Genomic DNA, 23,303 nt, shown 5'->3' on the forward strand with positions numbered 1-23,303 from the left:
AGGAATGACGGAGAAAACTGGCTAAAACAAAATTTAAAAAAAAGGAAAATATATAAAAATATTTGTCGGCTTCGAGCCTCGAACTGAAGACCTGCAAAACTAAGAGCTTCATTCTACCGATCCAGCCACCAAGCCTCGTAACCTGACATCTTCTGAAGTGTGTAAGAATCTCATTACGACTGTAAAGTAAAATTTTAAATACGGTGTCAATCTGGTCTGAAAGCACAATGCTAAGAATCGAATGAATTCTGCGCATGTACGTGAACTTGGCTCGTAAAATTTCGAATAAATATAGAAATATTTTGATATTAAATTCTATTTTTGACGTAGATGATTTGAAATTATTCAATTTATCTCTAGCAATGATAGAGAAAACTGGATAAAATAATTTTTTTAAGAAAATAAGAAAGAAAAATATTTTAAAATATCTGTCGGCTTCTAGCCTCGAACTGAAGACCTGCAAAACTAAGAGCTACACTCTACCGATCCAGCCACCAAGCCTCGTAACCTGACAGCTTCTGAAGTGTCTAAGAATCTCATTACGACTGTCCAGTAAAATTTTAAATACGGTGTCAATCTGGTCTGAAAGCGCAATGCTAAGAATACGAATGAATTCTGCGCATGTGCGTGAACTTGGCTCGTAAAATTTCGAATAAATATAGAAATATTTTGATGTTAAATTCTATTTTTGACGTAGATGATTTGAAATTATTCACTTTATCTCTAGCAATGATAGAGAAAACTGGATAAAATAAATTTTTTAAAAAAATAAGAAAGAAAAATATTTAAAAATATCTGTCGGCTTCTAGCCTCGAACTGAAGACCTGCAAAACTAAGAGCTACACTCTACCGATCCAGCCACCAAGCGTCGTAACCTAATCGCTTCTGAAGTGTCTAAGAATCTCATTACGACTGTCCAGTAAAATTGTAAATACGGTGTCAATCTGGTCTGAAAGCACAATGCTAAGAATACGAATGAATTCTGCGCATGTGCGTGAACTTGGCTCGTAAAATTTCGAATAAATATAGAAATATTTTGATATTAAATTCTATTTTTGACTTAGATGATTTGGAATTATTCAATTTATCTCTAGCAATGATAGAGAAAACTGGATAAAATAAATTTTTTTTAAAAAATAAGAAAGAATAATATTTAAAAATATCTGTCGGCTTCGAGCCTCGAACTGAAGACCTGCAAAACTAAGAGCTACACTCTACCGATCCAGCCACCAAGCCTCGTAACCTGACAGCTTCTGAAGTGTCTAAGAATCTCATTACGACTGGCCAGTAAAATTTTAAATACGGTGTCAATCTGTTCTGAAAGCACAATGCTAAGAATCGAATGAATTCTGCGCATGTGCGTGAACTTGGCTCGTAAAATTTCGAATAAATATAGAAATATTTTGATATTAAATTCTATTTTTGACTTAGATGATTTGGAATTATTCAATTTATTTCTAGCAATGATAGAGAAAACTGGATAAAATAAATTATTTAAAAAAATAAGAAAGAAAAATATTTAAAAATATCTGTCGGCTTCGAGCCTCGAACTGAAGACCTGCAAAGCTAAGAGCTACACTCTACCGATCCAGCCACCAAGCCTCGTAACCTGACCGCTTCTGAAGTGTCTAAGAATCTCATTACGACTGTCCAGTAAAATTTTAAATACGGTGTCGATCTGGCCTGAAAGCACAATGCTAAGAATACGAATGAATTCTGCGCATGTACGTGAACTTGGCTCGTAAAATTTCGAATAAATATAGAAATATTTTGATATTAATTTCCATTTTTGACTTAGATGATTTGGAATTATTCAATTTATCTCTAGGAATGACGGAGAAAACTGGATAAAATAAATTTTTTTAAAAAATAAGAAAGAAATATATTTAAAAATATCTGTCGCCTTCGAGCCTCGAACTGAAGACCTGCAAAACTAAGAGCTACACTCTACCGATCCAGCCACCAAGCCTCGTAACCTGACAGTTTCTGAAGTGTCTATGAATCTCATTACGACTGTCCAGTAAAATTTTAAATACGGTGTCAATCTGGTCTGGAAGCGCAATGCTAAGAATACGAATGAATTCTGCGCATGTGCGTGAACTTGGCTCGTAAAATTTCGAATAAATATAGAAATATTTTGATGTTAAATTCTATTTTTACGTAGATCATTTGAAATTATTCAATTTATCTCTAGCAATGATAGAGAAAACTGGATAAAATAAATTTTTTAAAAAAATAAGAAAGAAAAATATTTAAAAATATCTGTCGGCTTCTAGCCTCGAACTGAAGACCTGCAAAACTAAGAGCTACACTCTACCGATCCAGCCACCAAGCCTCGTAACCTAACAGCTTCTGAAGTGTCTAAGAATCTCATTACGACTGTCCAGTAAAATTTTAAATACGGTGTCAATCTGGTCTGAAAGCACAATGCTAAGAATACGAATGAATTCTGCGCATGTGCGTGAACTTGGCTCGTAAAATTTCGAATAAATATAGAAATATTTTGATATTAATTTCTATTTTTGACATAGATGATTTGGAATTATTCAATTTATCTCTAGGAATGACGGAGAAAACTGGCTAAACGAAAATTTAAAAAAAAGGAAAATATATAAAAATATTTGTCGGCTTCGAGCCTCGAACTGAAGACCTGCAAAACTAAGAGCTTCACTCTACCGATCCAGCCACCAAGCCTCGTAACCTGACAGCTTCTGAAGTGTCTAAGAATCTCATTACGACTGTCCAGTAAAATTTTAAATACGGAGTCAATCTGGTCTGAAAGCGCAATGCTAAGAATACGAATGAATTCTGCGCATGTGCGTGAACTTCGCTTGTAAAATTTCGAATGAATTTAGAAATATTTTGATGTTAAATTCTATTTTTGACGTAGATGATTTGAAATTATTCAATTTATCTCTAGCAATGATAGAGAAAACTGGATAAAATAATTTTTTTAAAAAAATAAGAAAGAAAAATATTTAAAAATATCTGTCGGCTTCTAGCCTCGAACTGAAGACCTGCAAAACTAATAGCTACACTCTACCGATCCAGCCACCAAGCCTCGTAACCTGACAGCTTCTGAAGTGACTAAGAATCACATTACGACTGTCCAGTAAAATTTTAAATACGGTGTCAATCTGTTCTGAAAGCACAATGCTAAGAATACGAATGAATTCTGCGCATGTGCGTGAACTTGGCTCGAGAAATTTCGAATAAATATAGAAATATTTTGATATTAAATTCTATTTTTGACTTAGATGATTTGGAATTATCAATTTATCTCTAGCAATGATAGAGAAAACTGGATAAAATAAATTTTTTTAAAAAATAAGAAAGAAAAATATTTAAAAATATCTGTCGGCTTCGAGCCTCGAACTGAAGACCTGCAAAACTAAGAGCTACACTCTACCGATCCAGCCACCAAGCCTCGTAACCTGACAGCTTCTGAAGTGTCTAAGAATCTCATTACGACTGTCCAGTAAAATTTTAAATACGGTGTCAATCTGGTCTGAAAGCGCAATGCTAAGAATACGAATGAATTCTGCGCATGTGCGTGAACTTGGCTCGTAAAATTTCGAATAAATATAGAAATATTTTGATGTTAAATTCTATTTTTGACGTAGATGATTTGAAATTATTCAATTTATCTCTAGCAATGATAGAGAAAACTGGATAAAATAAATTTTTTAAAAAAATAAGAAAGAAAAATATTTAAAAATATCTGCCGGCTTCTAGCCTCGAACTGAAGACCTGCAAAACTAAGAGCTACACTCTACCGATCCAGCCACCAAGCCTCGTAACCTGACAGCTTCTGAAGTGACTAAGAATCACATTACGACTGTCCAGTAAAATTTTAAATACGGTGTCAATCTGTTCTGAAAGCACAATGCTAAGAATACGAATGAATTCTGCGCATGTGCGTGAACTTGGCTCGAGAAATTTCGAATAAATATAGAAATATTTTGATATTAAATTCTATTTTTGACTTAGATGATTTGGAATTATTCAATTTATCTCTAGCAATGATAGAGAAAACTGGATAAAATAAATTTTTTTAAAAAATAAGAAAGAAAAATATTTAAAAATATCTGTCGGCTTCGAGCCTCGAACTGAAGACCTGCAAAACTAAGAGCTACACTCTACCGATCCAGCCACCAAGCGTCGTAACCTAATCGCTTCTGAAGTGTCTAAGAATCTCATTACGACTGTCCAGTAAAATTGTAAATACGGTGTCAATCTGGTCTGAAAGCACAATGCTAAGAATACGAATGAATTCTGCGCATGTGCGTGAACTTGGCTCGTAAAATTTCGAATAAATATAGAAATATTTTGATATTAAATTCTATTTTTGACTTAGATGATTTGGAATTATTCAATTTATCTCTAGCAATGATAGAGAAAACTGGATAAAATAAATTTTTTTTAAAAAATAAGAAAGAAAAATATTTAAAAATATCTGTCGGCTTCGAGCCTCGAACTGAAGACCTGCAAAACTAAGAGCTACACTCTACCGATCCAGCCACCAAGCCTCGTAACCTGACAGCTTCTGAAGTGTCTAAGAATCTCATTACGACTGGCCAGTAAAATTTTAAATACGGTGTCAATCTGTTCTGAAAGCACAATGCTAAGAATCGAATGAATTCTGCGCATGTGCATGAACTTGGCTCGTAAAATTTCGAATAAATATAGAAATATTTTGATATTAAATTCTATTTTTGACTTAGATGATTTGGAATTATTCAATTTATCTCTAGCAATGATAGAGAAAACTGGATAAAATAAATTATTTAAAAAAATAAGAAAGAAAAATATTTAAAAATATCTGTCGGCTTCGAGCCTCGAACTGAAGACCTGCAAAACTAAGAGCTACACTCTACCGATCCAGCCACCAAGCCTCGTAACCTGACCGCTTCTGAAGTGTCTAAGAATCTCATTACGACTGTCCAGTAAAATTTTAAATACGGTGTCGATCTGGCCTGAAAGCACAATGCTAAGAATACGAATGAATTCTGCGCATGTACGTGAACTTGGCTCGTAAAATTTCGAATAAATATAGAAATATTTTGATATTAATTTCCATTTTTGACTTAGATGATTTGGAATTATTCAATTTATCTCTAGGAATGACGGAGAAAACTGGCTAAAACAAAATTTAAAAAAAAGGAAAATATATAAAAATATTTGTCGGCTTCGAGCCTCGAACTGAAGACCTGCAAAACTAAGAGCTTCATTCTACCGATCCAGCCACCAAGCCTCGTAACCTGACATCTTCTGAAGTGTGTAAGAATCTCATTACGACTGTAAAGTAAAATTTTAAATACGGTGTCAATCTGGTCTGAAAGCACAATGCTAAGAATCGAATGAATTCTGCGCATGTACGTGAACTTGGCTCGTAAAATTTCGAATAAATATAGAAATATTTTGATATTAAATTCTATTTTTGACTTAGATGATTTGGAATTATTCAATTTATCTCTAGCAATGATAGAGAAAACTGGATAAAATAAATTTTTTTAAAAAATAAGAAAGAAAAATATTTAAAAATATCTGTCGGCTTCGAGCCTCGAACTGAAGACCTGCAAAACTAAGAGCTTCACTCTACCGATCCAGCCACCAAGCCTCGTAACCTGACAGCTTCTGAAGTGTCTAAGAATCTCATTACGACTGTCCAGTAAAATTTTAAATACGGTGTCAATCTGGTCTGAAAGCGCAATGCTAAGAATACGAATGAATTCTTGGCATGTGCGTGAACTTCGCTTGTAAAATTTCAAATGAATTTAGAAATATTTTGATGTTAAATTCTATTTTTGACGTAGATGATTTGAAATTATTCAATTTATCTCTAGCAATGATAGAGAAAACTGGATAAAATAATTTTTTTAAAAAAATAAGAAAGAAAAATATTTAAAAATATCTGTCGTTTTCTAGCCTCGAACTGAAGACCTGCAAAACTAAGAGCTACACTCTACCGATCCAGCCAGCAAGCCTTGTAACCTGACAGCTTCTGAAGTGTCTCAGAATCACATTACGACTGTCCAGTAAAATTTTAAATACGGTGTCAATCTGTTCTGAAAGCACAATGCTAAGAATACGAATGAATTCTGCGCATGTGCGTGAACTTGGCTCGAGAAATTTCGAATAAATATAGAAATATTTTGATATTAAATTCTATTTTTGACGTAGATGATTTGAAATTATTCAATTTATCTCTAGCAATGATAGAGAAAACTGGATAAAATAAATTTTTTAAAAAAATAAGAAAGAAAAATATTTGTCGGCTTCGAGTCTCGAACTGAAGACCTGCAGAACTAAGAGCTACACTCTACCGATCCAGCCAGCAAGCCTCGTAACCTGACAGCTTCTGAAGTGTCTAAGAATCTCATTACGACTGTCCAGTAAAATTTTAAATACGGTGTCAATCTGGTCTGAAAGCACAATGCTAAGAATACGAATGAATTCTGCGCATGTGCGTGAACTTGGCTCGAGAAATTTCGAATAAATATAGAAATATTTTGATATTAAATTCTATTTTTGATGTAGATGATTTGAAAATATTCAATTTATCTCTAGCAATGATAGAGAAAACTGGATAAAATAAATTTTTTAAAAAAATAAGAAAGAAAAATATTTAAAAATATCCGTCGGCTTCGAGCCTCGAACTGAAGACCTGCAGAACTAAGAGCTACACTCTACCGATCCAGCCACCAAGCCTCGTAACCTGACAGCTTCTGAAGTGTCTAAGAATCTCATTACGACTGTCCAGTAAAATTTTAAATACGGTGTCAATCTGGTCTGAAAGCACAATGCTAAGAATACGAATGAATTCTGCGCATGTGCGTGAACTTCGCTCGTAAAATTTAAAATAAATATAGAAATATTTTGATATTAAATTCTATTTTTGATGTAGATGATTTGAAAATATTCAATTTATCTCTAGCAATGATAGAGAAAACTGGATAAAATAAATTTTTTTAAAAAATAAGAAAGAAAAATATTTAAAAATATCTGTCGGCTTCGAGCCTCGAACTGAAGACCTGCAAAACTAAGAGCTACACTCTACCGATAAAGCCACCAAGCCTCGTAACCTCGCAGCTTCTGAAGTGTCTAAGAATCTCATTACGACTGTCCAGTAAAATTTTAAATACGGTGTCAATCTGGTCTGAAAGCACAATGCTAAGAATACGAAGGAATTCTGCGCATGTGCGTGAACTTGGCTCGTAAAATTTCGAATAAATATAGAAATATTTTGATGTTAAATTCTATTTTTGACGTAGATGATTTGAAATTATTCAATTTATCTCTAGCAATGATAGAGAAAACTGGATAAAATAAATTTTTTAAAAAAATAAGAAAGAAAAATATTTAAAAATATCTGTCGGCTTCTAGCCTCGAACTGAAGACCTCCAAAACTAAGAGCTACACTCTACCGATCCAGCCACCAAGCGTCGTAACCTGATCGCTTCTGAAGTGTCTAAGAATCTCATTACGACTGTCCAGTAAAATTGTAAATACGGTGTCAATCTGGTCTGAAAGCACAATGCTAAGAATACGAATGAATTCTGCGCATGTGCGTGAACTTGGCTCGTAAAATTTCGAATAAATATAGAAATATTTTGATATTAAATTCTATTTTTGACTTAGATGATTTGGAATTATTCAATTTATCTCTAGCAATGATAGAGAAAACTGGATAAAATAAATTTTTTTTAAAAATAAGAAAGAAAAATATTTAAAAATATCTGTCGGCTTCGAGCCTCGAACTGAAGACCTGCAAAACTAAGAGCTACACTCTACCGATCCAGCCACCAAGCCTCGTAACCTGACAGCTTCTGAAGTGTCTAAGAATCTCATTACGACTGGCCAGTAAAATTTTAAATACGGTGTCAATCTGTTCTGAAAGCACAATGCTAAGAATCGAATGAATTCTGCGCATGTGCGTGAACTTGGCTCGTAAAATTTCGAATAAATATAGAAATATTTTGATATTAAATTCTATTTTTGACTTAGATGATTTGGAATTATTCAATTTATCTCTAGCAATGATAGAGAAAACTGGATAAAATAAATTATTTAAAAAAATAAGAAAGAAAAATATTTAAAAATATCTGTCGGCTTCGAGCCTCGAACTGAAGACCTGCAAAACTAAGAGCTACACTCTACCGATCCAGCCACCCAGCCTTTGGAATTATTCAATTTATCTATAGCAATGATAGAGAAAACTGGATAAAATAAATTATTTAAAAAAATAAGAAAGAAAAATATTTAAAAATATCTGTCGGCTTCGAGCCTCGAACTGAAGACCTGCAAAATTAAGAGCTACACTCTACCGATCCAGCCACCAAGCCTCGTAACCTGACCGCTTCTGAAGTGTCTAAGAATCTCATTACGACTGTCCAGTAAAATTTTAAATACGGTGTCAATCTGTTCTGAAAGCACAATGCTAAGAATACGAATGAATTCTGCGCATGTGCGTGAAATTGGCTCGTAAAATTTCGAATAAATATAGAAATATTTTGATATTAAATTCTATTTTTGACGTAGATGATTTGAGATTATTCAATTTATCTCTAGCAATGATAGAGAAAACTGGATAAAATAAATTTTTTAAAAAAATAAGAAAGAAAAATATTTAAAAATATCTGTCGGCTTCTAGCCTCGAACTGAAGACCTGCAAAACTAAGAGCTACACTCTACCGATCCAGCCACCAAGCCTCGTAACCTAACAGCTTCTGAAGTGTCTAAGAATCTCATTACGACTGTCCAGTAAAATTTTAAATACGGTGTCAATCTGGTCTGAAAGCACAATGCTAAGAATACGAATGAATTCTGCGCATGAGCGTGAACTTGGCTCGTAAAATTTCGAATGAATATAGAAATATTTTGATATTAATTTCTGTTTTTGACTTAGATGATTTGGAATTATTCAATTTATCTCTAGGAATGACGGAGAAAACTGGCTAAAACAAAATTTAAAAAAAAGGAAAATATATAAAAATATTTGTCGGCTTCGAGCCTCGAACTGAAGACCTGCAAAACTAAGAGCTTCACTCTACCGATCCAGCCACCAAGCCTCGTAACCTGACAGCTTCTGAAGTGTCTATGAATCTCATTACGACTGTCCAGTAAAATTTTAAATACGGTGTCAATCTGGTCTGAAAGCGCAATGCTAAGAATACGAATGAATTCTGCGCATGAGCGTGAACTTGGCTCGTAAAATTTCGAATAAATATAGAAATATTTTGATATTAATTTCTGTTTTTGACTTAGATGATTTGGAATTATTCAATTTATCTCTAGCAATGATAGAGAAAACTGGATAAAATAAATTTTTTTTAAAAATAAGAAAGAAAAATATTTAAAAATATCTGTCGGCTTCGAGCCTCGAACTGAAGACCTGCAAAACTAAGAGCTACACTCTACCGATCCAGCCACCAAGCCTCGTAACCTGACCGCTTCTGAAGTGTCTAAGAATCTCATTACGACTGTCCAGTAAAATTTTAAATACGGTGTCAATCTGGTCTGAAAGCGCAATGCTAAGAATACGAACAAATTCTGCACATGTGCGTGAACTTCGCTTGTAAAATTTCGAATAAATATAGAAATATTTTGATGTTAAATTCTATTTTTGACGTAGATGATTTGAAATTATTCAATTTATCTCTAGCAATGATAGAGAAAACTGGATAAAATAAATTTTTTAAAAAAATAAGAAAGAAAAATATTTAAAAATATCTGTCGGCTTCTAGCCTCGAACTGAAGACCTGCAAAACTAAGAGCTACACTCTACCGATCCAGCCACCAAGCCTCGTAACCTAACAGCTTCTGAAGTGTCTAAGAATCTCATTACGACTGTCCAGTAAAATTTTAAATACGGTGTCAATCTGGTCTGAAAGCACAATGCTAAGAATACGAATGAATTCTGCGCATGAGCGTGAACTTGGCTCGTAAAATTTCGAATAAATATAGAAATATTTTGATATTAATTTCCGTTTTTGACTTAGATGATTTGGAATTATTCAATTTATCTCTAGGAATGACGGAGAAAACTGGCTAAAACAAAATTTAAAAAAAAGGAAAATATATAAAAATATTTGTCGGCTTCGAGCCTCGAACTGAAGACCTGCAAAACTAAGAGCTTCACTCTACCGATCCAGCCACCAAGCCTCGTAACCTGACAGCTTCTGAAGTGTCTAAGAATCTCATTACGACTGTCCAGTAAAATTGTAAATACGGTGTCAATCTGGTCTGAAAGCACAATGCTAAGAATACGAATGAATTCTGCGCATGTGCGTGAACTTGGCTCTTAAAATTTCGAATAAATATAGAAATATTTTGATATTAAATTCTATTTTTGACTTAGATGATTTGGAATTATTCAATTTATCTCTAGCAATGATAGAGAAAACTGGATAAAATAAATTTTTTTTAAAAATAAGAAAGAAAAATATTTAAAAATATCTGTCGGCTTCGAGCCTCGAACTGAAGACCTGCAAAACTAAGAGCTACACTCTACCGATCCAGCCACCAAGCCTCGTAACCTGACAGCTTCTGAAGTGTCTAAGAATCTCATTACGACTGGCCAGTAAAATTTTAAATACGGTGTCAATCTGCTCTGAAAGCACAATGCTAAGAATCGAATGAATTCTGCGCATGTGCGTGAACTTGGCTCGTAAAATTTCGAATAAATATAGAAATATTTTGATATTAAATTCTATTTTTGACTTAGATGATTTGGAATTATTCAATTTATCTCTAGCAATGATAGAGAAAACTGGATAAAATAAATTATTTAAAAAAATAAGAAAGAAAAATATTTAAAAATATCTGTCGGCTTCGAGCCTCGAACTGAAGACCTGCAAAACTAAGAGCTACACTCTACCGATCCAGCCACCAAGCCTCGTAACCTGGCCGCTTCTGAAGTGTCTATGAATCTCATTACGACTGTCCAGTAAAATTTTAAATACGGTGTCAATCTGGTCTGAAAGCGCAATGCTAAGAATACGAATGAATTCTGCGCATGAGCGTGAACTTGGCTCGTAAAATTTCGAATAAATATAGAAATATTTTGATATTAATTTCTGTTTTTGACTTAAATGATTTGGAATTATTCAATTTATCTCTAGCAATGATAGAGAAAACTGGATAAAATAAATTTTTTTTAAAAATAAGAAAGAAAAATATTTAAAAATATCTGTCGGCTTCGAGCCTCGAACTGAAGACCTGCAAAACTAAGAGCTACACTCTACCGATCCAGCCACCAAGCCTCGTAACCTGACCGCTTCTGAAGTGTCTAAGAATCTCATTACGACTGTCCAGTAAAATTTTAAATACGGTGTCAATCTGGTCTGAAAGCGCAATGCTAAGAATACGAACGAATTCTGCACATGTGCGTGAACTTCGCTTGTAAAATTTCGAATAAATATAGAAATATTTTGATGTTAAATTCTATTTTTGACGTAGATGATTTGAAATTATTCAATTTATCTCTAGCAATGATAGAGAAAACTGGATAAAATAAATTTTTTTAAAAAATAAGAAAGAAAAATATTTAAAAATATCTGTCGGCTTCGAGCCTCGAACTGAAGACCTGCAAAACTAAGAGCTACACTCTACCGATCCAGCCACCAAGCCTCGTAACCTAACAGCTTCTGAAGTGTCTAAGAATCTCATTACGACTGTCCAGTAAAATTTTAAATACGGTGTCAATCTGGTCTGAAAGCACAATGCTAAGAATACGAATGAATTCTGCGCATGAGCGTGAACTTGGCTCGTAAAATTTCGAATAAATATAGAAATATTTTGATATTAATTTCTGTTTTTGACTTAAATGATTTGGAATTATTCAATTTATCTCTAGCAATGATAGAGAAAACTGGATAAAATAAATTTTTTTTAAAAATAAGAAAGAAAAATATTTAAAAATATCTGTCGGCTTCGAGCCTCGAACTGAAGACCTGCAAAACTAAGAGCTACACTCTACCGATCCAGCCACCAAGCCTCGTAACCTGACCGCTTCTGAAGTGTCTAAGAATCTCATTACGACTGTCCAGTAAAATTTTAAATACGGTGTCAATCTGGTCTGAAAGCGCAATGCTAAGAATACGAACGAATTCTGCACATGTGCGTGAACTTCGCTTGTAAAATTTCGAATAAATATAGAAATATTTTGATGTTAAATTCTATTTTTGACGTAGATGATTTGAAATTATTCAATTTATCTCTAGCAATGATAGAGAAAACTGGATAAAATAAATTTTTTTAAAAAATAAGAAAGAAAAATATTTAAAAATATCTGTCGGCTTCGAGCCTCGAACTGAAGACCTGCAAAACTAAGAGCTACACTCTACCGATCCAGCCACCAAGCATCGTAACCTGACAGCTTCTGAAGTGTCTATGAATCTCATTACGACTGTCCAGTAAAATTTTAAATACGGTGTCAATCTGGTCTGAAAGCGCAATGCTAAGAATACGAATGAATTCTGCGCATGTGCGTGAACTTGGCTCGTAAAATTTCGAATAAATATAGAAATATTTTGATGTTAAATTCTATTTTTGACGTAGATGATTTGAAACTATTCAATTTATCTCTAGCAATGATAGAGAAAACTGGATAAAATAAATTTTTTAAAAAAATAAGAAAGAAAAATATTTAAAAATATCTGTCGGCTTCTAGCCTCGAACTGAAGACCTGTAAAACTAAGAGCTACACTCTACCGATCCAGCCACCAAGCCTCGTAACCTAACAGCTTCTGAAGTGTCTAAGAATCTCATTACGACTGTCCAGTAAAATTTTAAATACGGTGTCAATCTGGTCTGAAAGCACAATGCTAAGAATACGAATGAATTCTGCGCATGAGCGTGAACTTGGCTCGTAAAATTTCGAATAAATATAGAAATATTTTGATATTAATTTCTGTTTTTGACTTAGATGATTTGGAATTATTCAATTTATCTCTAGGAATGACGGAGAAAACTGGCTAAAACAAAATTTAAAAAAAAGGAAAATATATAAAAATATTTGTCGGCTTCGAGCCTCGAACTGAAGACCTGCAAAACTAAGAGCTTCACTCTACCGATCCAGCCACCAAGCCTCGTAACCTGACAGCTTCTGAAGTGTCTATGAATCTCATTACGACTGTCCAGTAAAATTTTAAATACGGTGTCAATCTGGTCTGAAAGCGCAATGCTAAGAATACGAATGAATTCTGCGCATGTGCGTGAACTTCGCTTGTAAAATTTCGAATGAATATAGAAATATTTTGATGTTAAATTCTATTTTTGACGTAGATGATTTGAAATTATTCAATTTATCTCTAGCAATGATAGAGAAAACTGGATAAAATAATTTTTTAAAAAAAATAAGAAAGAAAAATATTTAAAAATATCTGTCGGCTTCTAGCCTCGAACTGAAGACCTGCAAAACTAAGAGCTACACTCTACCGATCCAGCCACCAAGCCTCGTAACCTGACAGCTTCTGAAGTGTCTAAGAATCACATTACGACTGTCCAGTAAAATTTTAAATACGGTGTCAATCTGTTATGAAAGCACAATGCTAAGAATACGAATGAATTCTGCGCATGTGCGTGAACTTGGCTCGAGAAATTTCGAATAAATATAGAAATATTTTGATAATAAATTCTATTTTTGACTTAGATGATTTGGAATTATTCAATTTATCTCTAGCAATGATAGAGAAAACTGGATAAAATAAATTTTTTTAAAAAATAAGAAAGAAAAATATTTAAAAATATCTGTCGGCTTCGAGCCTCGAACTGAAGACCTGCAAAACTAAGAGCTACACTCTACCGATCCAGCCACCAAGCCTCGTAACCTGACAGCTTCTGAAGTGTCTATGAATCTCATTACGACTGTCCAGTAAAATTTTAAATACGGTGTCAATCTGGTCTGAAAGCGCAATGCTAAGAATACGAATGAATTCTGCGCATGAGCGTGAACTTGGCTCGTAAAATTTCGAATAAATATAGAAATATTTTGATATTAATTTCTGTTTTTGACTTAGATGATTTGGAATTATTCAATTTATCTCTAGCAATGATAGAGAAAACTGGATAAAATAAATTTTTTTTAAAAATAAGAAAGAAAAATATTTAAAAATATCTGTCGACTTCGAGCCTCGAACTGAAGACCTGCAAAACTAAGAGCTACACTCTACCGATCCAGCCACCAAGCCTCGTAACCTGACCGCTTCTGAAGTGTCTAAGAATCTCATTACGACTGTCCAGTAAAATTTTAAATACGGTGTCAATCTGGTCTGAAAGCGCAATGCTAAGAATACGAACAAAATCTGCACATGTGCGTGAACTTCGCTTGTAAAATTTCGAATAAATATAGAAATATTTTGATGTTAAATTCTATTTTTGACGTAGATGATTTGAAATTATTCAATTTATCTCTAGCAATGATAGAGAAAACTGGATAAAATAAATTTTTTTAAAAAATAAGAAAGAAAAATATTTAAAAATATCTGTCGGCTTCGAGCCTCGAACTGAAGACCTGCAAAACTAAGAGCTACACTCTACCGATCCAGCCACCAAGCATCGTAACCTGACAGCTTCTGAAGTGTCTATGAATCTCATTACGACTGTCCAGTAAAATTTTAAATACGGTGTCAATCTGGTCTGAAAGCGCAATGCTAAGAATACGAATGAATTCTGCGCATGTGCGTGAACTTGGCTCGTAAAATTTCGAATAAATATAGAAATATTTTGATGTTAAATTCTATTTTTGACGTAGATGATTTGAAATTATTCAATTTATCTCTAGCAATGATAGAGAAAACTGGATAAAATAAATTTTTTAAAAAAATAAGAAAGAAAAATATTTAAAAATATCTGTCGGCTTCTAGCCTCGAACTGAAGACCTGCAAAACTAAGAGCTACACTCTACCGATCCAGCCACCAAGCCTCGTAACCTAACAGCTTCTGAAGTGTCTAAGAATCTCATTACGACTGTCCAGTAAAATTTTAAATACGGTGTCAATCTGGTCTGAAAGCACAATGCTAAGAATACGAATGAATTCTGCGCATGAGCGTGAACTTGGCTCGTAAAATTTCGAATAAATATAGAAATATTTTGATATTAATTTCTGTTTTTGACTTAGATGATTTGGAATTATTCAATTTATCTCTAGGAATGACGGAGAAAACTGGCTAAAACAAAATTTAAAAAAAAGGAAAATATATAAAAATATTTGTCGGCTTCGAGCCTCGAACTGAAGACCTGCAAAACTAAGAGCTTCACTCTACCGATCCAGCCACCAAGCCTCGTAACCTGACAGCTTCTGAAGTGTCTAAGAATCTCATTACGACTGTCCAGTAAAATTTTAAATACGGTGTCAATCTGGTCTGAAAGCGCAATGCTAAGAATACGAATGAATTCTGCGCATGTGCGTGAACTTCGCTTGTAAAATTTCGAATGAATATAGAAATATTTTGATGTTAAATTCTATTTTTGACGTAGATGATTTGAAATTATTCAATTTATCTCTAGCAATGATAGAGAAAACTGGATAAAATAATTTTTTAAAAAAAATAAGAAAGAAAAATATTTAAAAATATCTGTCGGCTTCTAGCCTCGAACTGAAGACCTGCAAAACTAAGAGCTACACTCTACCGATCCAGCCACCAAGCCTCGTAACCTGACAGCTTCTGAAGTGTCTAAGAATCACATTACGACTGTCCAGTAAAATTTTAAATACGGTGTCAATCTGTTATGAAAGCACAATGCTTAGAAAACGAATGAATTCTGCGCATGTGCGTGAACTTGGCTTGTAAATTTTCGAATAAATATAGAAATATTTTGATGTTAAATTCTATTTTTGACGTAGATGATTTGAAATTATTCAATTTATCTCTAGCAATGATAGAGAAAACTGGATAAAATAAATTTTTTAAAAAAATAAGAAAGAAAAATATTTAAAAATATCTGTCGGCTTCTAGCCTCGAACTGAAGACCTGCAAAACTAAGAGCTACACTCTACCGATCCAGCCACCAAGCGTCGTAACCTGATCGCTTCTGAAGTGTCTAAGAATCTCATTACGACTGTCCAGTAAAATTGTAAATACGGTGTCAATCTGGTCTGAAAGCACAATGCTAAGAATACGAATGAATTCTGCGCATGTGCATGAACTTGGCTCGTAAAATTTCGAATAAATATAGAAATATTTTGATATTAAATTCTATTTTTGACTTAGATGATTTGGAATTATTCAATTTATTTCTAGCAATGATAGAGAAAACTGGATAAAATAAATTATTTAAAAAAATAAGAAAGAAAAATATTTAAAAATATCTGTCGGCTTCTAGCCTCGAACTGAAGACCTGCAAAACTAAGAGCTACACTCTACCGATCCAGCCACCAAGCCTCGTAACCTGATCGCTTCTGAAGTGTCTAAGAATCTCATTACGACTGTCCAGTAAAATTTTAAATACGGTGTCGATCTGGCCTGAAAGCACAATGCTAAGAATACGAATGAATTCTGCGCATGTACGTGAACTTGTCTCGTAAAATTTCGAATAAATATAGAAATATTTTGATATTAAATTCTATTTTTGACTTAGATGATTTGGAATTATTCAATTTATCTCTAGCAATGATAGAGAAAACTGGATAAAATAAATTTTTTAAAAAAATAAGAAAGAAAAATATTTAAAAATATCTGTCGGCTTCTAGCCTCGAACTGAAGACCTGCAAAACTAAGAGCTACACTCTACCGATCCAGCCACCAAGCGTCGTAACCTAATCGCTTCTGAAGTGTCTAAGAATCTCATTACGACTGTCCAGTAAAATTGTAAATACGGTGTCAATCTGGTCTGAAAGCACAATGCTAAGAATACGAATGAATTCTGCGCATGTGCGTGAACTTGGCTCGTAAAATTTCGAATAAATATAGAAATATTTTGATATTAAATTCTATTTTTGACTTAGATGATTTGGAATTATTCAATTTATCTCTAGCAATGATAGAGAAAACTGGATAAAATAAATTTTTTTTAAAAAATAAGAAAGAAAAATATTTAAAAATATCTGTCGGCTTCGAGCCTCGAACTGAAGACCTGCAAAACTAAGAGCTACACTCTACCGATCCAGCCACCAAGCCTCGTAACCTGACAGCTTCTGAAGTGTCTAAGAATCTCATTACGACTGGCCAGTAAAATTTTAAATACGGTGTCAATCTGTTCTGAAAGCACAATGCTAAGAATCGAATGAATTCTGCGCATGTGCATGAACTTGGCTCGTAAAATTTCGAATAAATATAGAAATATTTTGATATTAAATTCTATTTTTGACTTAGATGATTTGGAATTATTCAATTTATCTCTAGCAATGATAGAGAAAACTGGATAAAATAAATTATTTAAAAAAATAAGAAAGAAAAATATTTAAAAATATCTGTCGGCTTCGAGCCTCGAACTGAAGACCTGCAAAACTAAGAGCTACACTCTACCGATCCAGCCACCAAGCCTCGTAACCTGACCGCTTCTGAAGTGTCTAAGAATCTCATTACGACTGTCCAGTAAAATTTTAAATACGGTGTCGATCTGGCCTGAAAGCACAATGCTAAGAATACGAATGAATTCTGCGCATGTACGTGAACTTGGCTCGTAAAATTTCGAATAAATATAGAAATATTTTGATATTAATTTCCATTTTTGACTTAGATGATTTGGAATTATTCAATTTATCTCTAGGAATGACGGAGAAAACTGGCTAAAACAAAATTTAAAAAAAAGGAAAATATATAAAAATATTTGTCGGCTTCGAGCCTCGAACTGAAGACCTGCAAAACTAAGAGCTTCATTCTACCGATCCAGCCACCAAGCCTCGTAACCTGACATCTTCTGAAGTGTGTAAGAATCTCATTACGACTGTAAAGTAAAATTTTAAATACGGTGTCAATCTGGTCTGAAAGCACAATGCTAAGAATCGAATGAATTCTGCGCATGTACGTGAACTTGGCTCGTAAAATTTCGAATAAATATAGAAATATTTTGATATTAAATTCTATTTTTGACTTAGATGATTTGGAATTATTCAATTTATCTCTAGCAATGATAGAGAAAACTGGATAAAATAAATTTTTTTAAAAAATAAGAAAGAAAAATATTTAAAAATATCTGTCGGCTTCGAGCCTCGAACTGAAGACCTGCAAAACTAAGAGCTTCACTCTACCGATCCAGCCACCAAGCCTCGTAACCTGACAGCTTCTGAAGTGTCTAAGAATCTCATTACGACTGTCCAGTAAAATTTTAAATACGGTGTCAATCTGGTCTGAAAGCGCAATGCTAAGAATACGAATGAATTCTTGGCATGTGCGTGAACTTCGCTTGTAAAATTTCAAATGAATTTAGAAATATTTTGATGTTAAATTCTATTTTTGACGTAGATGATTTGAAATTATTCAATTTATCTCTAGCAATGATAGAGAAAACTGGATAAAATAATTTTTTTAAAAAAATAAGAAAGAAAAATATTTAAAAATATCTGTCGTTTTCTAGCCTCGAACTGAAGACCTGCAAAACTAAGAGCTACACTCTACCGATCCAGCCAGCAAGCCTTGTAACCTGACAGCTTCTGAAGTGTCTCAGAATCACATTACGACTGTCCAGTAAAATTTTAAATACGGTGTCAATCTGTTCTGAAAGCACAATGCTAAGAATACGAATGAATTCTGCGCATGTGCGTGAACTTGGCTCGAGAAATTTCGAATAAATATAGAAATATTTTGATATTAAATTCTATTTTTGACTTAGATGATTTGGAATTATTCAATTTATCTCTAGCAATGATAGAGAAAACTGGATAAAATAAATTTTTTTTAAAAATAAGAAAGAAAAATATTTAAAAATATCTGTCGGCTTCGAGCCTCGAACTGAAGACCTGCAAAACTAAGAGCTTCACTCTACCGATCCAGCCACCAAGCCTCGTAACCTGACAGCTTCTGAAGTGTCTAAGAATCACATTACGACTGTCCAGTAAAATTTTAAATACGGTGTCAATCTGTTCTGAAAGCACAATGCTAAGAATACGAATGAATTCTGCGCATGTGCGTGAACTTGGCTCGAGATATTTCGAATAAATATAGAAATATTTTGATATTAAATTCTATTTTTGACTTAGATGATTTGGAATTATTCAATTTATCTCTAGCAATGATAGAGAAAACTGGATAAAATAAATTTTTTTAAAAAATAAGAAAGAAAAATATTTAAAAATATCTGTCGGCTTCGAGCCTCGAACTGAAGACCTGCAAAACTAAGAGCTACACTCTACCGATCCAGCAACCAAGCCTCGTAACCTGACAGCTTCTGAAGTGTCTAAGATTCTCATTACGACTGTCCAGTAAAATTTTAAATACGGTGTCAATCTGGTCTGAAAGCGCAATGCTAAGAAAACGAATGAATTCTGCGCATATGCGTGAACTTGGCTCGAGAAATTTCGAATAAATATAGAAATATTTTGATATTAAATTCTATTTTTGACGTAGATGATTTGAAATTATTCAATTTATCTCTAGCAATGATAGAGAAAACTGGATAAAATAAATTTTTTAAAAAAATAAGAAAGAAAAATATTTGTCGGCTTCGAGTCTCGAACTGAAGACCTGCAGAACTAAGAGCTACACTCTACCGATCCAGCCAGCAAGCCTCGTAACCTGACAGCTTCTGAAGTGTCTAAGAATCTCATTACGACTGTCCAGTAAAATTTTAAATACGGTGTCAATCTGGTCTGAAAGCACAATGCTAAGAATACGAATGAATTCTGCGCATGTGCGTGAACTTCGCTCGTAAAATTTAAAATAAATATAGAAATATTTTGATATTAAATTCTATTTTTGATGTAGATGATTTGAAAATATTCAATTTATCTCTAGCAATGATAGAGAAAACTGGATAAAATAAATTTTTTAAAAAAATAAGAAAGAAAAATATTTGTCGGCTTCGAGTCTCGAACTGAAGACCTGCAGAACTAAGAGCTACACTCTACCGATCCAGCCAGCAAGCCTCGTAACCTGACAGCTTCTGAAGTGTCTAAGAATCTCATTACGACTGTCCAGTAAAATTTTAAATACGGTGTCAATCTGGTCTGAAAGCACAATGCTAAGAATACGAATGAATTCTGCGCATGTGCGTGAACTTCGCTCGTAAAATTTAAAATAAATATAGAAATATTTTGATATTAAATTCTATTTTTGATGTAGATGATTTGAAAATATTCAATTTATCTCTAGCAATGATAGAGAAAACTGGATAAAATAAATTTTTTTAAAAAATAAGAAAGAAAAATATTTAAAAATATCTGTCGGCTTCGAGCCTCGAACTGAAGACCTGCAAAACTAAGAGCTACACTCTACCGATAAAGCCACCAAGCCTCGTAACCTCGCAGCTTCTGAAGTGTCTAAGAATCTCATTACGACTGTCCAGTAAAATTTTAAATACGGTGTCAATCTGGTCTGAAAGCACAATGCTAAGAATACGAAGGAATTCTGCGCATGTGCGTGAACTTGGCTCGTAAAATTTCGAATAAATATAGAAATATTTTGATGTTAAATTCTATTTTTGACGTAGATGATTTGAAATTATTCAATTTATCTCTAGCAATGATAGAGAAAACTGGATAAAATAAATTTTTTAAAAAAATAAGAAAGAAAAATATTTAAAAATATCTGTCGGCTTCTAGCCTCGAACTGAAGACCTCCAAAACTAAGAGCTACACTCTACCGATCCAGCCACCAAGCGTCGTAACCTGATCGCTTCTGAAGTGTCTAAGAATCTCATTACGACTGTCCAGTAAAATTGTAAATACGGTGTCAATCTGGTCTGAAAGCACAATGCTAAGAATACGAATGAATTCTGCGCATGTGCGTGAACTTGGCTCGTAAAATTTCGAATAAATATAGAAATATTTTGATATTAAATTCTATTTTTGACTTAGATGATTTGGAATTATTCAATTTATCTCTAGCAATGATAGAGAAAACTGGATAAAATAAATTTTTTTTAAAAATAAGAAAGAAAAATATTTAAAAATATCTGTCGGCTTCGAGCCTCGAACTGAAGACCTGCAAAACTAAGAGCTACACTCTACCGATCCAGCCACCAAGCCTCGTAACCTGACAGCTTCTGAAGTGTCTAAGAATCTCATTACGACTGGCCAGTAAAATTTTAAATACGGTGTCAATCTGTTCTGAAAGCACAATGCTAAGAATCGAATGAATTCTGCGCATGTGCGTGAACTTGGCTCGTAAAATTTCGAATAAATATAGAAATATTTTGATATTAAATTCTATTTTTGACTTAGATGATTTGGAATTATTCAATTTATCTCTAGCAATGATAGAGAAAACTGGATAAAATAAATTATTTAAAAAAATAAGAAAGAAAAATATTTAAAAATATCTGTCGGCTTCGAGCCTCGAACTGAAGACCTGCAAAACTAAGAGCTACACTCTACCGATCCAGCCACCCAGCCTTTGGAATTATTCAATTTATCTCTAGCAATGATAGAGAAAACTGGATAAAATAAATTATTTAAAAAAATAAGAAAGAAAAATATTTAAAAATATCTGTCGGCTTCGAGCCTCGAACTGAAGACCTGCAAAATTAAGAGCTACACTCTACCGATCCAGCCACCAAGCCTCGTAACCTGACCGCTTCTGAAGTGTCTAAGAATCTCATTACGACTGTCCAGTAAAATTTTAAATACGGTGTCAATCTGTTCTGAAAGCACAATGCTAAGAATACGAATGAATTCTGCGCATGTGCGTGAAATTGGCTCGTAAAATTTCGAATAAATATAGAAATATTTTGATATTAAATTCTATTTTTGACGTAGATGATTTGAGATTATTCAATTTATCTCTAGCAATGATAGAGAAAACTGGATAAAATAAATTTTTAAAAAAAATAAGAAAGAAAAATATTTAAAAATATCTGTCGGCTTCTAGCCTCGAACTGAAGACCTGCAAAACTAAGAGCTACACTCTACCGATCCAGCCACCAAGCCTCGTAACCTAACAGCTTCTGAAGTGTCTAAGAATCTCATTACGACTGTCCAGTAAAATTTTAAATACGGTGTCAATCTGGTCTGAAAGCACAATGCTAAGAATACGAATGAATTCTGCGCATGAGCGTGAACTTGGCTCGTAAAATTTCGAATGAATATAGAAATATTTTGATATTAATTTCTGTTTTTGACTTAGATGATTTGGAATTATTCAATTTATCTCTAGGAATGACGGAGAAAACTGGCTAAAACAAAATTTAAAAAAAAGGAAAATATATAAAAATATTTGTCGGCTTCGAGCCTCGAACTGAAGACCTGCAAAACTAAGAGCTTCACTCTACCGATCCAGCCACCAAGCCTCGTAACCTGACAGCTTCTGAAGTGTCTATGAATCTCATTACGACTGTCCAGTAAAATTTTAAATACGGTGTCAATCTGGTCTGAAAGCGCAATGCTAAGAATACGAATGAATTCTGCGCATGAGCGTGAACTTGGCTCGTAAAATTTCGAATAAATATAGAAATATTTTGATATTAATTTCTGTTTTTGACTTAGATGATTTGGAATTATTCAATTTATCTCTAGCAATGATAGAGAAAACTGGATAAAATAAATTTTTTTTAAAAATAAGAAAGAAAAATATTTAAAAATATCTGTCGGCTTCGAGCCTCGAACTGAAGACCTGCAAAACTAAGAGCTACACTCTACCGATCCAGCCACCAAGCCTCGTAACCTGACCGCTTCTGAAGTGTCTAAGAATCTCATTACGACTGTCCAGTAAAATTTTAAATACGGTGTCAATCTGGTCTGAAAGCGCAATGCTAAGAATACGAACAAATTCTGCACATGTGCGTGAACTTCGCTTGTAAAATTTCGAATAAATATAGAAATATTTTGATGTTAAATTCTATTTTTGACGTAGATGATTTGAAATTATTCAATTTATCTCTAGCAATGATAGAGAAAACTGGATAAAATAAATTTTTTAAAAAAATAAGAAAGAAAAATATTTAAAAATATCTGTCGGCTTCTAGCCTCGAACTGAAGACCTGCAAAACTAAGAGCTACACTCTACCGATCCAGCCACCAAGCCTCGTAACCTAACAGCTTCTGAAGTGTCTAAGAATCTCATTACGACTGTCCAGTAAAATTTTAAATACGGTGTCAATCTGGTCTGAAAGCACAATGCTAAGAATACGAATGAATTCTGCGCATGAGCGTGAACTTGGCTCGTAAAATTTCGAATAAATATAGAAATATTTTGATATTAATTTC

Source organism: Argiope bruennichi, chromosome X1, assembly GCF_947563725.1.
Source record: "Argiope bruennichi chromosome X1, qqArgBrue1.1, whole genome shotgun sequence".
Classification (NCBI taxonomy): domain Eukaryota; kingdom Metazoa; phylum Arthropoda; class Arachnida; order Araneae; family Araneidae; genus Argiope; species Argiope bruennichi.